Here is a 17,760-nt window from a genome sequence, read left to right as displayed (position 1 = left end):
AAGTCTATGGCAAGAGACACTGGCTGGATGGACAAAATGGCCCCCAGCCAGCCACATGTTCAAACAATAATAACAAGGAGCAAGGAGGTATGGCAAACAAAGAACGCATGAAAGCCTACAGCAAAGGGAGGGACACTAGCTACATGCACAAAATGGCTGCCAACCACGTGATCAAACAACAAAAACAAGGAGCAAGGAGAAGGCATGGAGAACAAAGAACCCATGCAAGCCTACGGCAAGAGACACTGGCTGGATGGACAAAATGGCTGCCAGTCAGACACATAGTCAAACAACAACAACAACAAAGAGCAAAAAGATATGGCAAACAAAGAACACATTCAAGCCTATGGCAAAGGGAGGGACCCGGGCTGCACGCACAAAATGGATACCAGCCACATGATCAAATAAGAACAACGAGCAAGGGGGAGGCATGGAGAACAAAGAACACATGCAAGCCTGTGGCAGGAGACACTAGTTATATTGACAAAATTATTGTCAGCCATCCACCTGGTCACATATCAACAACATGGAGCAAGAATGCATTGCAAACAAAGAACACACGCAAGCCTATGTCAAAGGGAGGGACACTGGCTGCATGCACAAAATGGCTGACAGCCACATCATCAAACAATAAGAGCGAGGAGGAGGCATGGAGAATAAAGAACATGTACAAGCCTATGGCAAGACACACTGGCTGAATATACATAATGGCTGCCAGCCAGCCAGCCACATGGTCAAACAAGAACAACAAGGAGCAAGGAGGCATGGCAAACAAAGAACACATGCAAGCCTATGGCAAGGGGAGGGACACTGGCTTCATGCACAAAATGGCTGCCAGCCACATGATCAAACAACTACAAGGAGTAGGAGGCATGGCAAACACTTGCACACCTATGGCAAAGGGGGGACCCTGGTTGCATGCACAACATGGCTGCCAGCCACATGATCAAACAACATCAAAGAGTAAGGAGTGTTGTGTAGTCATTTTATGTATAGCTCCATGCACATTAGTTGAACATACTAGGCCGCTGTGCACTTTGCCCTAGATATATTTTATTCAGCTTCGCACTGTTATTTTACAATAACTAGTTTTTACGGTCTTGTTTAAATTTCTTCTATCACACTGTTTAGCTTAGTTCAGTACTGTGTTCTCAAATAATGCATTCTTGATCGCCCTGTGCTTCAGTCAAGGCTACAGTCTGGTACATTGCTGGTAAACGTGGTAGAAGCTTAGTCTCCAGCATTTGTATAAAAATACACATCCTTACGTAGGGACATTTTCTTAGAACATCTGCGTGTTAGTTATAAAATCACTTTCTAGTCCTAGTACACGTCAAGAGGGAGATTCCAGCCAGGGAACCACAACTGTATGCTGAATGCCCTGTTGCAGGTGCTGATGCAGATTGCAGGCCTTTGCTCAGGTATGAGGGTTGATGTCCTCCCGGGGAAACCTGAAAGGCAGGCTTAGAGCTTAAAATGCTGTGCTAAAAATATAACTTAGAGAGAGAATAAAATAGTGGCACCATGATAGCCTTATTCTTGTGTTTCACTCTCATCGTCACTATTCTAATATTACTGTGTTGTATAGTTCTAGTTATTGCAGCTCACGCTTTGCTATCCAAAATGCAGTTGTTTTATTAAACCAATCTTTAAGACTTATACTGCCTTTATTGTCATTCATATATGAGACTGCATTGTGTATGAGAGAACAGGTTTTGACCTGAGTGACCACGACTTCCCTGAGAAGTACTGATATGTCATGCGCTCGGCTGACCAATTGTCTCTGCCATTTGGGAGAGATGAGGCACTGCTAGTTAGCCAGAGCAAAACCCAGATTTGGAGTGACAAGCGTCATCCACCGTGGGTCAGACTCAGTCCCCCACATTGTGGATGATCTTGCTGCTCAAAATCTAGTAGTCTCATTAAGATAATGAGAGCCTACGCGACAGGAGGAGGCATGGAGAACAAAGAACACATGCAAACCTCTGGCAAGAGACACTGGGTGGATGGACAAAATGTCTGCCAGCCACATGGTCAAACAACAACAACAAAGAGCAAGGAGGCATGGAAAACTAAAAACACATGCAAGACTACGGCAAGGGACACTGGCTGGATGGACAAAATGGCTGCCAGCCAGCCAAATGGTTGAACAACTACAGCAAGGAGGTATGGCAAACATGTACAAGCCTATGGCAAAGGGAGCGACACTAGCTGCATGCAAAAAATGGCTGCCAGCCACATGATCAAGCAACAATAATGACAAGGAGAAAAGAAGAGGCATGAAAAACAAAGAACACATGCAAACCTATGGCAAGGGTCACTGGCATGATGGACAAAATGGCTGCCAGCCAGCCACATAGTCAAACAACAGCAACCAGGAGCAAGGAGGCATGGCAAACAAAGAACACATGCACGCCTATGGCAAAGTTAGGGACACTGGCTGCAAGCACAAAATGGCTGCCAGCCACATGACCAAAAAACAACAACAAGGAGCCAGCATGCATGGCAAACAAAGAGCACATGCACACCTATGGCAAGGGGACACTGGCTGCATGCATGAAATGTCTGCCCGCCACATTGTTAAACAACAAGAAGAAGCAAGGAGAACACATAAGAACACATGCAAGCCTATGGCAAAGGGAGGAAACTAGCTGTATGCACAAAATGGCTGCCAGCCACATGATGAAGTACCAACAATGACAAGGAGCAAAGAAGTGGCGTGGAAAATTAAGAACACATGCAAACCTATGGCAAGAGACACTGGCTGCATGGACAAAATGGCTGCCAGCTAGCCACATGGCCAAACAATCCCAACAAGGAGCAAGGAGTCATTGCAAATAAAGAACACATGCAAGCCTATGGCAAGGGACACTGGGTTGATGGAAAAAATACCTGCCAGCCAGCCACATAGTCAAACAACAACAACAAGGTGCAAGGAGGCATTGCAAACAAAAAACACATCAAATCAAATCAAATCATTAACATTTATAAAGCGCGCTATTCACCCGTGCAGGTCTCAAGGCGCTAGGGGAAAGGGTGGGGGTTACTGCTGCTCGAAAAGCCAGGTTTTTAGGACTCTCCGGAATGCGGAGTGGTCCTGGGTGGTCCTGAGGCTGGTGGGGATGGAGTTCCAGGTCTTGGCTGCCAGGAAGGAGAAAGACCTCCCACCTGCCGTGGAGCGGCGGATGCGAGGGACGGCAGCGAGGCCAGAGGAACGGAGGAGGCGGGTGGGGACGTAGAAGCTGAGGCGTCGGTTGAGGTATTCCGGTCCCTTGTTGTGGAGGGCTTTGTGTGCGTGGGTGAGAAGTCGAAAGGTGATCCTTTTGCTGACTGGGAGCCAATGCATGTGTCTCAGGTGTGCGGAGATGTGGCTGTTGCGAGGTACGTCAAGGATGAGGCGGGCCGAGGCGTTTTGAATGCGTTGCAGGCGATTTTGGAGTTTGGCGGTGGTCCCAGCGTAGAGGGTGATGCCGTAGTCCAGGCGGCTTGTGACAAGGGCGTGGGTCACGGTTTTTCTAGTGTCGGCGGGGATCCAGCGGAAGATCTTGTGGAGCATGCGGAGGGTGAGGAAGCAGGCGGAGGACACGGCGTTGACTTGCTTGGTCATGGTGAGAAGGGGGTCCAAGATGAAGCCGAGGTTGCGGGCGTGGTCTGTGGGGGTCGGTGCGGTGCCGAGGGCCGTGGGCCACCAGGAGTCGTCCCAGGCGGACGGGGTGTTGCAGAGGATGAGGACTTCCGTTTTGTCAGAGTTCAGCTTTAGGCGGCTGAGCCTCATCCAATCTGCGACGTCCTTCATACCCTCTTGTAGGTTGGTCTTGGCGCTGGCGGGGTCCTTGGTGAGGGAGAGTATAAGTTGGGTGTCGTCGGCGTAGGAGGTGATGATGATGTCGTGCTTGCGTACGATGTTGGCGAGGGGGCTCATGTAGACATTGAAGAGTGTCGGGCTGAGTGATGAGCCTTGAGGTACGCCGCAGATGATCTCGGTGGGGTCTGAGCGAAACGGTGGGAGGTAAACTCTTTGGGAACGGTTTGAGAGGAAGGAGGCGATCCAGTCCAGGGCCTGGCCTTGGATCCCGGTGGAGCGGAGGCGGGTGATTATGGTGCGGTGACAGACGGTGTCGAAGGCAGCCGAGAGGTCGAGGAGGATGAGGGCGACTGTTTCACCATTGTCCATCAGGGTTCGGATGTCGTCTGTGACTGAGATGAGGGCGGTTTCCGTGCTGTGGTTGGTTCGGAATCCGGTTTGTGAAGGGTCGAGCAGGTTGTTGTTTTCCAGGAAGGTTGTCAGCTGTTTGTTGACGGTCTTCTCTATTACCTTGGCTGGGAAAGGCAGGAGAGAGATGGGGCGGGTGTTTTTCAGGTCGCTCGGGTCAGCCGTGGGTTTCTTTAGGAGGGCGTTGACTTCGGCGTGTTTCCAGCATTTGGGGAAGGTAGCAGAAGAAAAGAAGAGTTGATGACGGCCTGGAGGTGCGGGCGATGATGTCGTCGGCTTTATTAAAGATGAAGTGAGGGCAGGGGTCCGAAGGGGCGCCGGGGTGGATAGAGTTCATGATGGATTTGGTTTCTTCAGTGTTGATGTGGGTCCAGTTGTTGAGGGTGAAGGCCGGGGGTGCGGGTTCGGTGATGTTTGGTTGGGTCTGATGTTCGAAGCTGTCGTGGAGGTCGCTGATCTTGCGATGGAAGAAGGTGGCGAGGGATTCGCACAAATCCTGTGAGGGCGTTGGCATTGGGGTTGGAGAACTCCTTGACGATGCTGAAAAGTTCTCTGCTGTTGTGGCTGTTTTTGTCCAGTCTGTCGGTGAAAAAGTTCCTTTTGGCAGCGCGGATCAGGTGGTGGTGTTCGCGGGTAGCGTTCTTGAGGGCGGTCATGTTGTCAGCGATGTGGTCCTTGCGCCAGGCCTTCTCGAGGGTGCGACAAGTTTTCTTTGATTCTTTGAGGGTGTCAGAGAACCAGAGAGGTTTTTGGGCGTTGGTCTGTCGATGCGTGCGTTTGAGGGGAGCAAGGTTGTCTGCGCAGTTGGAGATCCAGTTTGTGAGCTGAGGGCTGCGTCGTTGGGGTCGGTGGTGAGGGTGGGTTGGTTGGCGGCGAGTGCGGAGAAGAGTTGCTCTTCGGGGATCTTGTTCCACTGTCGACGAGGGATGAGTTGAGTGCGGAGGTGGCAGGTCTCGCGTCGGAATGTGAAGTGGATACAGCTGTGGTCGGTCCAGTGTAGAGCGGAGGTGTGGCTGAAGAAGATGTGTTTGCTGGCGGAGAAGATAGGGTTGAGCGTGTGTCCGGCGTTGTGGGTGGCGGTGTTCACCAGTTGCTTGAGGCCGAGGTTGGCGAGGTTGTCGAGCAGGGCGGTGGTGTTGGGGTCGTTGTTCTGTTCCAGATGGAAGTTGAGGTCGCCTAGGAGGATGTAGTCCGGCGAGGCGAGGGCGTGCGGGGAGATGAAGTCGGCGATGGCGTCGCTGAAAGGGGCGTGCGGTCCCGGGGGACGGTAGACGAGGGATCCTCTGAGGGTGGTCCTGGGGTCGGTGCGAATTTGAAAATGCAGATGTTCAGCGGCGAGAGGGGTGTCTTCGGTGGAGGTGGTGACGCTGATGGAGTCTTTGAAGACGATGGCGATACCTCCTCCTACTTGGTTGGTGCGGTCTTTTCTGGAGATCTTGTAGCCTTCGGGGATGGCAGTGGCGATGTCTGGAGCTGATGAGGCGTTCATCCAGGTTTCCGTGATGAAGGCGACGTCCGGAGCTGTGGAGTCCAGGAGGTCCCAGAGTTCAACGGCGTGCTTGTGGACAGAGCGAGCGTTGACCAGGATGCACTTGAGGTGGTTGATGGCGCGTGGGCTGGTGGTCGTGGTAGTTGCGTGGTGGAAGATGTGTTTGCAGGAGTTACAGGCGAAGGGTCCATGGGTGCGCTTGGGGTGGGCTTGGAAGCAGGTGTTGGAGCGCACAGCGGCCGCCATAAGAGGAAGGAAAGGGGGGAGGGGTCAGCTGGGGCGAATGGGAGCTGGAGGGCGGGGGCGTGCAGGAGGTCGCGGCGGGAAAGCATGAGGGAGGGGGGGACAGGTAGAGTGAGAAGAGCTGGCGGAGGGGGGTTTAAGGGTGGAGGGGGGTGAGTGTTAGAGTTTTAGGAGAATAGGGAGATAGATAGGAGTAGGGTTGAAAAGATAGGGGGGGGTGGTAGAGGTGGGTGAGGGTGAGAGGTAGAGTGAGAGGATAGGGAGAAAGGTAACAGAGGGGGTGTCGGGACGGGGGAGAGATAGGGAAATAGATAGATGGAGAGATAGGTGGAGAGACAGAAAAATAGGTAGATAGGAGGAGGGGGTGAGTGAGGGAGTTAGGTGGAGAGATAGGCAGAGGAGAGATAGAGGGGGGTGAGGCAGGAGCAGGAGGGCAGAGACAGTGGCGGGAAGAGACAGGAGACGGAGAGGACCGAAGAACAGAAGAAGACCGGAAGAAAACAGAAGAACCGAAGAGAAGAACACAGAAGACCGGAAGAAGACCGGAAGAACAGAAGAGAAGAACACAGAAGACCGGAAGAACACAGAAGAACAGAAGAGAAGAACACAGAAGACTGGAAGAACACAGAAGAACCGAAGAGAAAAACACAGAAGAACAGAAGAAGACCGGAAGAACAGAAGAGAAGAACACAAAAGACCGGAAGAACACAGAAGAACAGAAGAGAAGAACACAGAAGAACAGAAGAGAAGAACACAGAAGACCAGAAGAACACAGAAGAACCGAAGAGAAGAACACAGAAGAACAGAAGAAGACCGGAAGAACAGAAGAGAAGAACACAGAAGAACTGAAGAGAAGAACACAGAAGAACAGAAGAAGACCGGAAGAACAGAAGAGAAGAACACAGAAGACCGGAAGAACACAGAAGAACCGAAGAGAAGAACACAGAAGAACAGAAGAACACAGAAGAACAGAAGAACACAGAAGAACAGAAGAGAAGAACACAGAAGAACAGAAGAACAGAAGAACACAGAAGAACAGAAGAGAAGAACACAGAAGAACAGAAGAACACAGAGGAAGATGCAGAGGACGAAGAAGCAGAAGAGCAGACGAACAGAAGATCAACAAAGAAGATACAGAAGACGAAGAGCAGAAGGCAGAAGACCACAGAGCAAGATGAGGAAGAAGAGAGCGACAGGAGAGGCTGAGGAGCACACAGAAGAAGAGAGAAGATGGGGAGAAGAAGAGTACAGAAGAAGATTGCAGAGGAGGAGCGAGCAGGAAGAGACAGAGAGGAGGAAAAGAAGCAGGAGCAGGAGAGAGGGTGAGTAGCGTGGGGCAGGGCGAGGGGCTGGGAGGTGGGGGGTACTTACTGTGAGGTGGGTCTCAGGAAGTCAGGAACCTGGAGGAGCTGGAGGAGCTGCAGCGGCAGGGGGAGTGACCTACCCTTGGGTCAAGGGTCGCTACCACTGTCACGCAGCGGCCGCCATAAGAGGGAGGAGGGGGGGAGGGGTCAGCTGGGGGGCGAATGGGAGCTGGGGGGCGGGGGCGTGCAGGAGGTCGCGGCGGGAAAGCGCAACGGAGGGGGGGACAGGTAGAGTGAGAAGAGCTGGGGGAGGGGGGTTTAAGGGTGGAGGGGGGTGAGTGTTAGAGTTTTAGGAGAATAGGGAGATAGATAGGAGTAGGGTTGAAAAGATAGGGGAGGGGGGTAGTAGAGGTGGGTGAGGGTGAGAGGTAGAGTGAGAGGATAGGGAGATAGGTAACAGAGGGGGTGTCGGGACGGGGGGAGAGATAGGGAAATAGATAGATGGAGAGATAGGTGGAGAGATAGAAAAATAGGTAGATAGGAGGAGAGGGTGAGTGAGGGAGTTAGGTGGAGAGAAAGGTAGAGGAGTGAGGGAGGCAGGTAGCAAAAGGGTAGATGTGGGTGATAGTGAGAGATAGATGGAGAGATAGAGAAGGGTGAGGCAGGAGCAGGAGGGCAGAGACAGGGGCGGGAAGAGACAGGAGACGGAGAGGACCGAAGAACAGAAGAAGCCGGAAGAAAACAGAAGAACCGAAGAGAAGAACACAGAAGAACAGAAGAAGACCGGAAGAACAGAAGAGAAGAACACAGAAGACCGGAAGAACACAGAAGAACAGAAGACCGGAAGAACACAGAAGAACCGAAGAGAAGAACACAGAAGAACAGAAGAAGACCGGAAGAACAGAAGAGAAGAACACAGAAGACCGGAAGAACACAGAAGAACCGAAGAGAAGAACACAGAAGAACAGAAGAACACAGAAGAACAGAAGAACACAGAAGAACAGATGAGAAGAACACAGAAGAACAGAAGAACACAGAAGAACAGAAGAGAAGAACACAGAAGAACAGAAGAACACAGAGGAAGATGCAGAGGACGAAGAAGCAGAAGAGCAGACGAACAGAAGATCAACAAAGAAGATACAGAAGACGAAGAGCAGAAGGCAGAAGACCACAGAGCAAGATGAGGAAGAAGAGAGGCGACAGGAGAGGCTGAGGAGCAGACAGAAGAAGAGAGAAGACGGGGAGAAGAAGAGTACAGAAGAAGATTGCAGAGGAGGAGCGAGCAGGAAGAGACAGAGAGGAGGAAAAGAAGCAGGAGCAGGAGAGAGGGTGAGTAGCGCAGGGCAGGGCGAGGGGCTGGGAGGTGGGGGGTACTTACAGTGAGGTGGGTCTCAGGAACTCAGGAACCTGGAGGAGCTGGAGGAGCTGCAGCGGCAGGGGGAGCGACCTACCCTTGGGTCAAGGGTCGCTACCACTGTCACGCAGCGACCGCCATAAGAGGGAGGAGGGGTGGGAGGGGTCAGCTGGGGGTGAATGGGAGCTGGGGGGCGGGGGCGTGCAGGAGGTCACGGCAGGAAAGCGCGAGGGAGGGGGGACAGGAAGAGTGAGAAGAGCTGGGGGAGGGGGGTTTAAGGGTGGAGGGGGGTGAGTGTTAGAGTTTTAGGAGAATAGGGAGATAGATAGGAGTAGGGTTGAAAAGATAGGGGAGGGGGGTAGTAGAGGTGGGTGAGGGTGAGAGGTAGAGTGAGAGGATAGGGAGATAGGTAACAGAGGGGGTGTCGGGACGGGGGAGAGATAGGGAAATAGATAGATGGAGAGATAGGTAGATAGGAGGAGGGGGTGAGTGAGGGAGTTAGGTGGAGAGATAGGTAGAGGAGTGAGGGAGGCAGGTAGCGAAAGGGTAGATGTGGGTGATAGTGAGAGATAGGTGGAGAGATAGAGGGGGGTGAGGCAGGAGCAGGAGGGCAGAGACAGGGGCGGGAAGAGACAGGAGACGGAGAGGACCGAAGAACAGAAGATGACCGGAAGAACACAGAAGAACCGAAGAGAAGAACACAGAAAAACAGAAGAAGACCGGAAGAACAGAAGAGAAGAACACAGAAGACCGGAAGAACACAGAAGAACAGAAGAGAAGAACACAGAAGACCGGAAGAACACAGAAGAACCGAAGAGAAGAACACAGAAGAACAGAAGAAGACCGGAAGAACAGAAGAGAAGAACACAGAAGACCGGAAGAACACAGAAGAACCGAAGAGAAGAACACAGAAGAACAGAAGAGCACAGAAGAACAGAAGAGAAGAACACAGAAGAACAGAAGAACACAGAAGAACAGAAGAGAAGAACACAGAAGAACAGAAGAACACAGAGGAAGATGCAGGGGACGAAGAAGCAGAAGAGCAGACGAACAGAAGATCAACAAAGAAGATACAGAAGACGAAGAACAGAAGGCAGAAGACCACAGAGCAAGATGAGGAAGAAGAGAGGCGACAGGAGAGGCTGAGGAGCAGACAGAAGAAGAGAGAAGACGGGGAGAAGAAGAGTACAGAAGAAGATTGCAGAGGAGGAGCGAGGAGGAAGAGACAGAGAGGAGGAAAAGAAGCAGGAGCAAGAGAGAGGGTGAGTAGCGTGGGGCAGGGCGAGGGGCTGGGAGGTGGGGGGTACTTACTGTGAGGTGGGTCTCAGGAACTCAGGAACCTGGAGGAGCTGGAGGAGCTGCAGCGGCAGGGGGAGCGACCTACCCTTGGTAACACCTATGGTAAAGTTAAGGACACTGGCTGCATATACAAAATGGTTGCCTGCCTCATGGTCAAACAACAACAACAAGGAACAAGGGTGCACGGCAAACAAAGAACAGATGCAAGCCTAGGGCAAAGGGAGGGACACTGGCTGTATGCACAAAGTGTCTGCCAGCCAGCTGCATAATCAAACAACAACGATAATAAGCAAGGGGGCTTGGCAAACAAAGAACACATGCAAGCTTATGGCAAAGGGACACTGGCTGCATGCACAAAACGGCTCACAGCCACATGGTTAAACATACAAGGACAAGGAGCAAAGAAGAAGCGTGGAAATCAAAGAACACATGCAAGCTTATGGCAAAGGGACACTGGCTGCATGCACAAAATGGCTGCTAGCCATATGGTTAAAGAACAACAGGGAACAAGGAGAACAAAGAAGAACACATTCAAGCCTATGGCAAAGGGACACTGGCTGCATGCACAAAATGGGTGCCAGCCACATGGTTTAACAACATCCTCCTATGCCATCAAATAGTATTACCCCAATATTACCACCCAAAATATTATATGAAATGCAAAAATAGGCAACAATTTAAATGTAATCCCGTGGCACCCCTGCCACAAATGAAGTTTTAAAAACATATACCACTGAAACATTTATTTCATGTACTGATGTCTACTAATACTGAGCAGACTGGCTAAGTGACCCTTTGGAAATCTAGGCCACATACTAAAATGTTATTGCAAATGTTACAAACATGTTTAAAGGACACTGAACTGTGCAACACTTTTCTTTTACAAAAGGAGAAAAACCAATGAAATGCTAAATAAATAATAACTAGGCCCATACTGAAGTTCCAGCCCACTCAATATTATAAAAGTTTAAAATCAAATATCAAATTAATGTAAAAAGAAATACTGGTGAATGCCTAAGCAAGCAAACAAAATGCTCTTATGCAATAGTTTTTAAATTACTTGTGTGATTCAACAAAAACAAAGTCCTTATCCAAAGGTATGTCCGGGAGACAAAGAGGGTGACCCTTTCACCTTGAAATCCAAGTGAAAAGAGACCAGAGGATGGACAAAGCACTGGGAGGAGCCTGCTGGACTGGAACAGGTGGTTGGAGTCTCTGACACACTTCCTATTTGAAAAAAAGGCTTCTCAGTCTGAAAAACAAATTGCAGGGCCCATTGGAGAAGAAAATCTAGTAAAAATCTCTTTTTGACTAGATTTAATGACTTTGGAGTAGAACATCTACTTCAGAAGTGAGTTTGTGCTCATGAGTGACCCTTTTTTGGCTGCTGGAGCGGCTGTACGCAACACGAGAGAACGCAAAGCCTTGTGCACTATCGCTAGTGGTCCGGGAGTAACATTGCACTTGTGAGAGATTCCAAAATACAATCTAATGAGTGCAAAAAACTCAGCTCCGGAGTATGGAATTTGAGAACTCTGCACTACTCCGCATAGAACGAAGTCCATGAATTCCGCAAACTCTGCTGTCGGAGCGGAGTTCTATGCTCAGGCAGATAAAAAACAATAATTTACAATAACTTTTCACCCTATTTCTCTTCAATATAGGCAACCTGCTACTAAATGATAATTTAATAACTTAGCTACAGAAAAATGTAAAAACCCACACTAAATATAAAAAAATGCACCTAATAGATTAAGGGCCTCATTATGAGTTTGGCAGTAGGACCACCAGACCACCATATTGGTGGTCCCAAGAAGATGGCCATGTCAACAGATAGTACCACTGACTACCAACCAAAAAAGACAGCCGCATGGAGGCCCGGAAATAGGCATTCCGATCCCCGGCCCAGACAGCACAGCGACCAACCACTGATCATATTACAAGTCCAAAGTCACAGTGGTGGGCACCAATGGTGGTTAGCCAATGGGGGTCCGAACCATGGCAGTTCACAGTCACTGAAGTAATACACAATGGCACAGTGGATGGATTTGAAAACATCCCAGCTGACGCACATTGCCACAGTCAACACACCTGCAAAGGATACTAAAAAAAACACCCCTTCACACACCACAATCATTTGTATTTACACTGTGAGACAACGAAGCCTGAGCACCTTTTTGTTTGTAGAGTACATAGTTTAGGCACCCTTTTTTCCACCATCACATTTAACAACAAGCACACACTTTTGTCCATTCACACCATATTGCACTTGCCCTCTTTAGTAAGTCACTGTCACCCTTTTTTCATATGTTTCTCCATGTTACGTTCCTAAAATCCCCATTTCCATGAAGATGAGTAAAGACTCATTGTGGTTAAAATCATAAGAGTAGACCACAGTTGTTTGGAGCAAGTCCAGTATATTCCTCTCAGTATAAAAATGGAAATGTGGGAGAGGATCATTGACAGTGAATTCTGTAGGCACCACCCTGCACACAAGCGAGGACATCAAGGAAAGTTGAAACAACGTCGGTGGCAGTGTCCATTCCCGGTACTCCAGGAACCAGCTGCGAGCCAAGAAGACTGGTGGGGGCCCTCCCAGTGCTCCATTACAACTATTCCCCTAGGAGGTGTAGGTCTTGGCCATCCTGCATCCTGAGACCTTGACAGGAATGCCTAAGGAAGTGGAGCTTGGTAAAATACAACATTAAAATTGTCATAAAAATGCTATGCCATGCATGCCCATAGCTCACCTTTTCCTTAATTAACTTTCACCCCACTTACCAGTCCAGTATTTCCCCTGAAAATACTCCTGTATGGTAACTTCCATCTGAAGTGTACCCACCTGGGGTTTAACTTTATGTATTGAGTATGTAGTATAGGTGGTGATGGGACTGCAAATTCTAGTAGGCACTGTTACTGTAACTCCAAACACCAGTACTGTGTTCTCATATCCAAATACCCTTATGGTAATCTCTCAAACAAAGTGTACTCACCTGGGGATTCACATATGTATAGTGTGTGCACTTCCGGGACTGACAAGACTGCAACTCCAAGCAGGCACTGTTTTTTGCAACACCAATCACCAGCCCAGTGGTCACTGCTACAAATACCCTTGTCTGGCAAGTATAAAATGTAGTCTACTCACCTTGGGGAACAACATTTGTATACTGTGTGTACTACAAGGAGTGACAGGACTGCAACTGCCAGGAAAGCCCTGTTTCTGTGAATCCAACCACCAGCCCAGTGTTCACTGCTACAAGTAGTCTTGTCTGGCAAGTCTCAAATGAAGTCTACTCACCTGGGGGGTTCCCATATGTATAGTGTGTGAACTACAGGGACTGGCAAGACTGCAAGACCCATGAGGCACTGTTTCTGTAACTCCAACCACTAGCCCAGTGTTCACTGCTACAAATACCCTTGTCTGGAAAGGCTCAAATGAAGTCTACTTGCATGAGGGAACAACAGTTGTATAGTGTGTATACTACAGGGACTGACATGACTGCAAAGGCCCGGAAGGCCCTGTGTCTGTGAATCCAACCACCAGCCCAGTGTTCACCGCTACAAATGCCCTTGCCTGTCAAGTCTCAAATGAAAGATAAAAGAGGGGTGTTTTTTAAGGGGAATTAGCGCTCACAAATACCCAATCCTCAAAGTCTTTCTTGATCCTAATCTCCAAAAGGTGGTGCACTTTAAGGGGGGAAATAAACACATCTGCAAACCCCAAATTTGTACAAACAAAGACTGTCATAAACAAGAAATCTACATTTGAGGCACACACCTAAAAGCAATTTCAAGACATTATTCCCTCTTATTGTGGATAGTTCATATATAAAGTAATGGTCCAATCAAAAGATGGCACTCAAGCTTCAGATCCAAAATCCAATTGGCTTAATTCGATTTGGCCTGTCACAAATTGAAACTCCAGTCCTGCAGTGCAGTTCAGCCAGTTTTAATCGGTTTCAAAACAGCCTCAGATCAGCCAACAAGTGTTTCGTCCAGGGCTGGTAATCCATGAAAACCCAATAGTGTATATGTGTCCAATCTCTTCAGATTCTGAGTCCTTCAACTCTTCAAAAGTCTGAAGTCAGTTAGTATCGACACTCCCCATGGGAATTAACTCTCCATGTGCTGCGAGCACACTGCCATACTATCTTATCAAAAAAGTCTCAAACAAAGGCCCTGATTCTGACCTTGGCGGACGGCGGAGGCCGTCCGTCAAGGTACCGCCACCAAATGACCGCACCGCGGTCAGAAGACCGCGGCGGCCATTCAAACATTTCCTCTGGGCCGGCGGGCGCTCTCCAAAAGAGCGCCCGCCGGCCCAGAGGAAATGCCCCTGCAACGAGGACGCCGGCTCAGAATTGAGCCGGCGTAGTTGCAGGGGTGCGACGGGTGCAGTTGCTCCCGTCGCGTATTTCAGTGTCTGCAAAGCAGACACTGAAATACTTTGCGGGCCCTCTTACGGGGGCCCCAGCAGTGCCCATGCCATTGGCATGGGCACTGCAGGGGCCCCCAGGGGCCCCGCGGCACCCCCTACCGCCATCCTGTTCATGGCGGCTTTCCCGCCATGAACAGGATGGCGGTAGGGGGTGTCAGAATCCCCATGGCGGCGGAGCGCGCTCCGCCGCCATGGAAGATTCCCCCGAGCAGCGAAAAGTCGGCAGGGGACCGCCGACTTTCCGCTTCTGACCGCGGCTGAACCGCCGCGGTCAGAATGCTCGTGGGAGCACCGCCAGCCTGTTGGCGGTGCTCCCGTGGTCGGTGGCCCTGGCGGCCACCGGCCGCCAGGGTCAGAATGACCCCCATAGTCTGCTCACCTGAGGGAACAACATTTGTATAAGGTGTGTACTACATGGACTGACAGGACAGCAAAGGCCAGCAAAGCCGTGTGTCTACAAATCCATCCACTAGCCCAGTGTTCACTGCTACAAATACCCTTGTCTGAAAAAATCTCAAATGAAGTGTACACACCTGGGGGGGGGGGGGTGAGTGGGCTCATATGTTGAGGGTGTGCCCTATGGAGACTGGCAAGACTGCAACTCCCAGCAAGCACTGTTTCTGTAACTCCAACCACCAGCCCCGTGTTCACTGCTACAAATACCCTAGTCTGGCAGGTCTCAAATGAATTCTACTCACCTGGGGGAACAACATTTGTATAGTGTGTGTACTACAGGGACTGACCAGACTGCAATGCCCAGGATGGCCCTGTGTCTATGAATCCAACCACCAGCCCAGTGTTCACTGCTACAAATTCCCTTGTCAGGCAAGTCTCAAATCAAATCTACTCACCTGGGAGATTCACGTATGTATAGTGTGTGCACTACAGGGACTGACTAGACTGTAACTCCCAGCAGGCACTGTTTCTGTAATTTCAAACACCAGCACATTGCACCCTTGTCCAAATACCACTGTCTGTAAACTCACAAATGAAGTGTACTCACCTTGGGGGGATGACAGTGGTCAGGTGTGTCAAGTACCTAGACTGACCTGACTGCAACTCACAGGAGGCACTGTTACTCTGACTGCAAACACTAGAACAGTGTACATATGATCAAAGAGCACAGTTTCCCAACTCTCAATATAAAGTTACCCAGATGTGTAGATAGCGTTTGTATAGCTCACACTACAGACACAAGCTCAGGGTCCATATATATAAATAATCATGTCTGTGAAATCCCAATTGATGTGTACTCACCTCGGTGGATACCATTAGTGGAATCCTGGGAAGTAGTGGGACTGACAGGAAAGCTAAGCCCATTAGGCCTTGTCCCACATACTGTAAAAACCAAAATCAGTGTTCATTTGACCGAACCAATCTAGTTGAGAAGACCCAAATGAACTCTAAACACCTCGGACAATGTGAATTGTCATGTGTGTGTAGTGGAGAGTGACATGACTCTGACTCCCAGAAGGCACTGTTTCTCCAAATGTAAAAAAAACACACCAGTGGTCACTTGATCAAATACCCTTGCCTCATAAATCACATTTAAGATTCACTCCACTGGGAGTGAGCAACATATAGATCATGCTCAACTCAGATGTGTCTGGCTACCTAGCTCCATCCTGACCTACTAACCCAAGCTGAAACCATTGAACAGGCAGGCTGCTTACCCAGTGTGCTAAACAGTGATCCCAAAGGCTCCAAGAGGCATAAGCAAAATGTTATTGACAGCACAAACATTAACACTGCACTAACCACATGATGAATCCTGTCACATATACGACAAACTCCTCATCTGCCTCTCTCACATTCAACTAGGCCTCAAAATGGGCACATACCTAACTTGCCAGGCCACTCTATGGCCTGCAGTGGTGGCAAATTGACACTCCTCGGCCATCCCCCGAAAGGACAATGTACTGCACGTCTCTGCAGCTGTGACAGTCAAGGTGATCTGGCATGCCCCACAAATGTCAGAACAAAGCAACCATTACCATGTGTACCTGCTACAACATGTTTACATGTTGGATGACTATGTACAAGGTCTCTGTGAAATGTCACTGTAAATGATTGGCGGTAGATGCCACAATACAACCAGTAACATGGTATTTTTCACTTCAACAGGTTGTGCTACCACTGGCCATACCGAGGCCACTAAAGAGACTGCCACAACCCCCAAGGATGAAGCCCTTAGTGATGACAACACTCTTGGATGTGGATTACGGTTCTGGCCCATCTGGGCAACCTGGTCAGACCGCAACCATGAGTCTCACTATGGCCACATCAACACCTCCTAGCCCAATTGCTTCAACATCACGGGCAACCATGCACCCCCAATCTGTGCCCCTAGAACACTGACAACCATCTTGTGTCCCCCAGTCCAGGATCCTGAGTTGCAACATAACATCTCTGACAATGGTGGTCCAGGAACCAGTGGGAGAAGACACCCTGTGGCAAGGGTATGGGCCTGTGGGGATAGGGTGTATTGGAGGGATGTTGTGGACCAGCAGGGTGAGGCCAGCGGGGATGCTCCTAGCCAGAACACCATCATCCATGCCTTGGGGGTCTATCAGGAGTCCCAAGGCATGATGGGCCAGGTACTAACTGAACTTCCTGAAATGAAGCAGCTGCAGTGGGAATTCATACAAGAAGTGTATGCACAGTGGGAGGCCCTCCATAACCAACATAGCCTCCTTAATATGGGTGCTGAGGGACATCAACACCACCCTGAGCAGGGATCAACAGGAAGACTCCACCCCTTCCCTTGGCTTGTCTACAACATTGGTGTCAGTATCTGAAAGGGAGGCCCTGTCAGCGGAAGGACCCACCTCAGACACCCCTGCCTCTGTAGCAGCAGATCACCCCCCACAACAAGCGAGGACATCTAGTGAAGTGCCTGGGAGGTGTAGATGGCAAGACACCTACCACTGCTAGCAAGTGACTCCTTCCTAAATTACCTCCTTTGTGTATCACATGTTCCCTCTGTTGACTGTTCCTGAACCACCTTCCATTTCTGATGGGAGGAATACACTGTACTTTGGCCTTACAGTGCTGTGTCATCTACTACAATGATTTCATCCAAAATGACTGAACTCTTCACTATTTTGTTCCGTCATGTACCTATTTTTGTTCTACTCACAAATTTAGAATAAATACCACCTATCACAAAGTTTGCGCCTGCTTGCTTCTGTTCCGAATTTTGCTATGTTGAGATGTAAGACCAGGTGAAGCAAATGATGAAGACACAAACACATTGGCACAAGTCTCTGTTCACACTAAATATTATATTCAACTGTACAGCACATAGGCTGTCGAAATGTCTGGACTGTCATAGCCAAGAATGCATGACTCAAATTGTGTCAAGGTACACAGACCAAGGAAGGAAGGACCTTTTCAGACATTTTCCTGTAGAATAAGCAA

This window comes from Pleurodeles waltl, chromosome 5 (genome assembly GCF_031143425.1).
Source record: "Pleurodeles waltl isolate 20211129_DDA chromosome 5, aPleWal1.hap1.20221129, whole genome shotgun sequence".
Taxonomy (NCBI): Eukaryota; Metazoa; Chordata; class Amphibia; order Caudata; family Salamandridae; genus Pleurodeles; species Pleurodeles waltl.
This window is presented reverse-complemented; position numbering follows the sequence as displayed.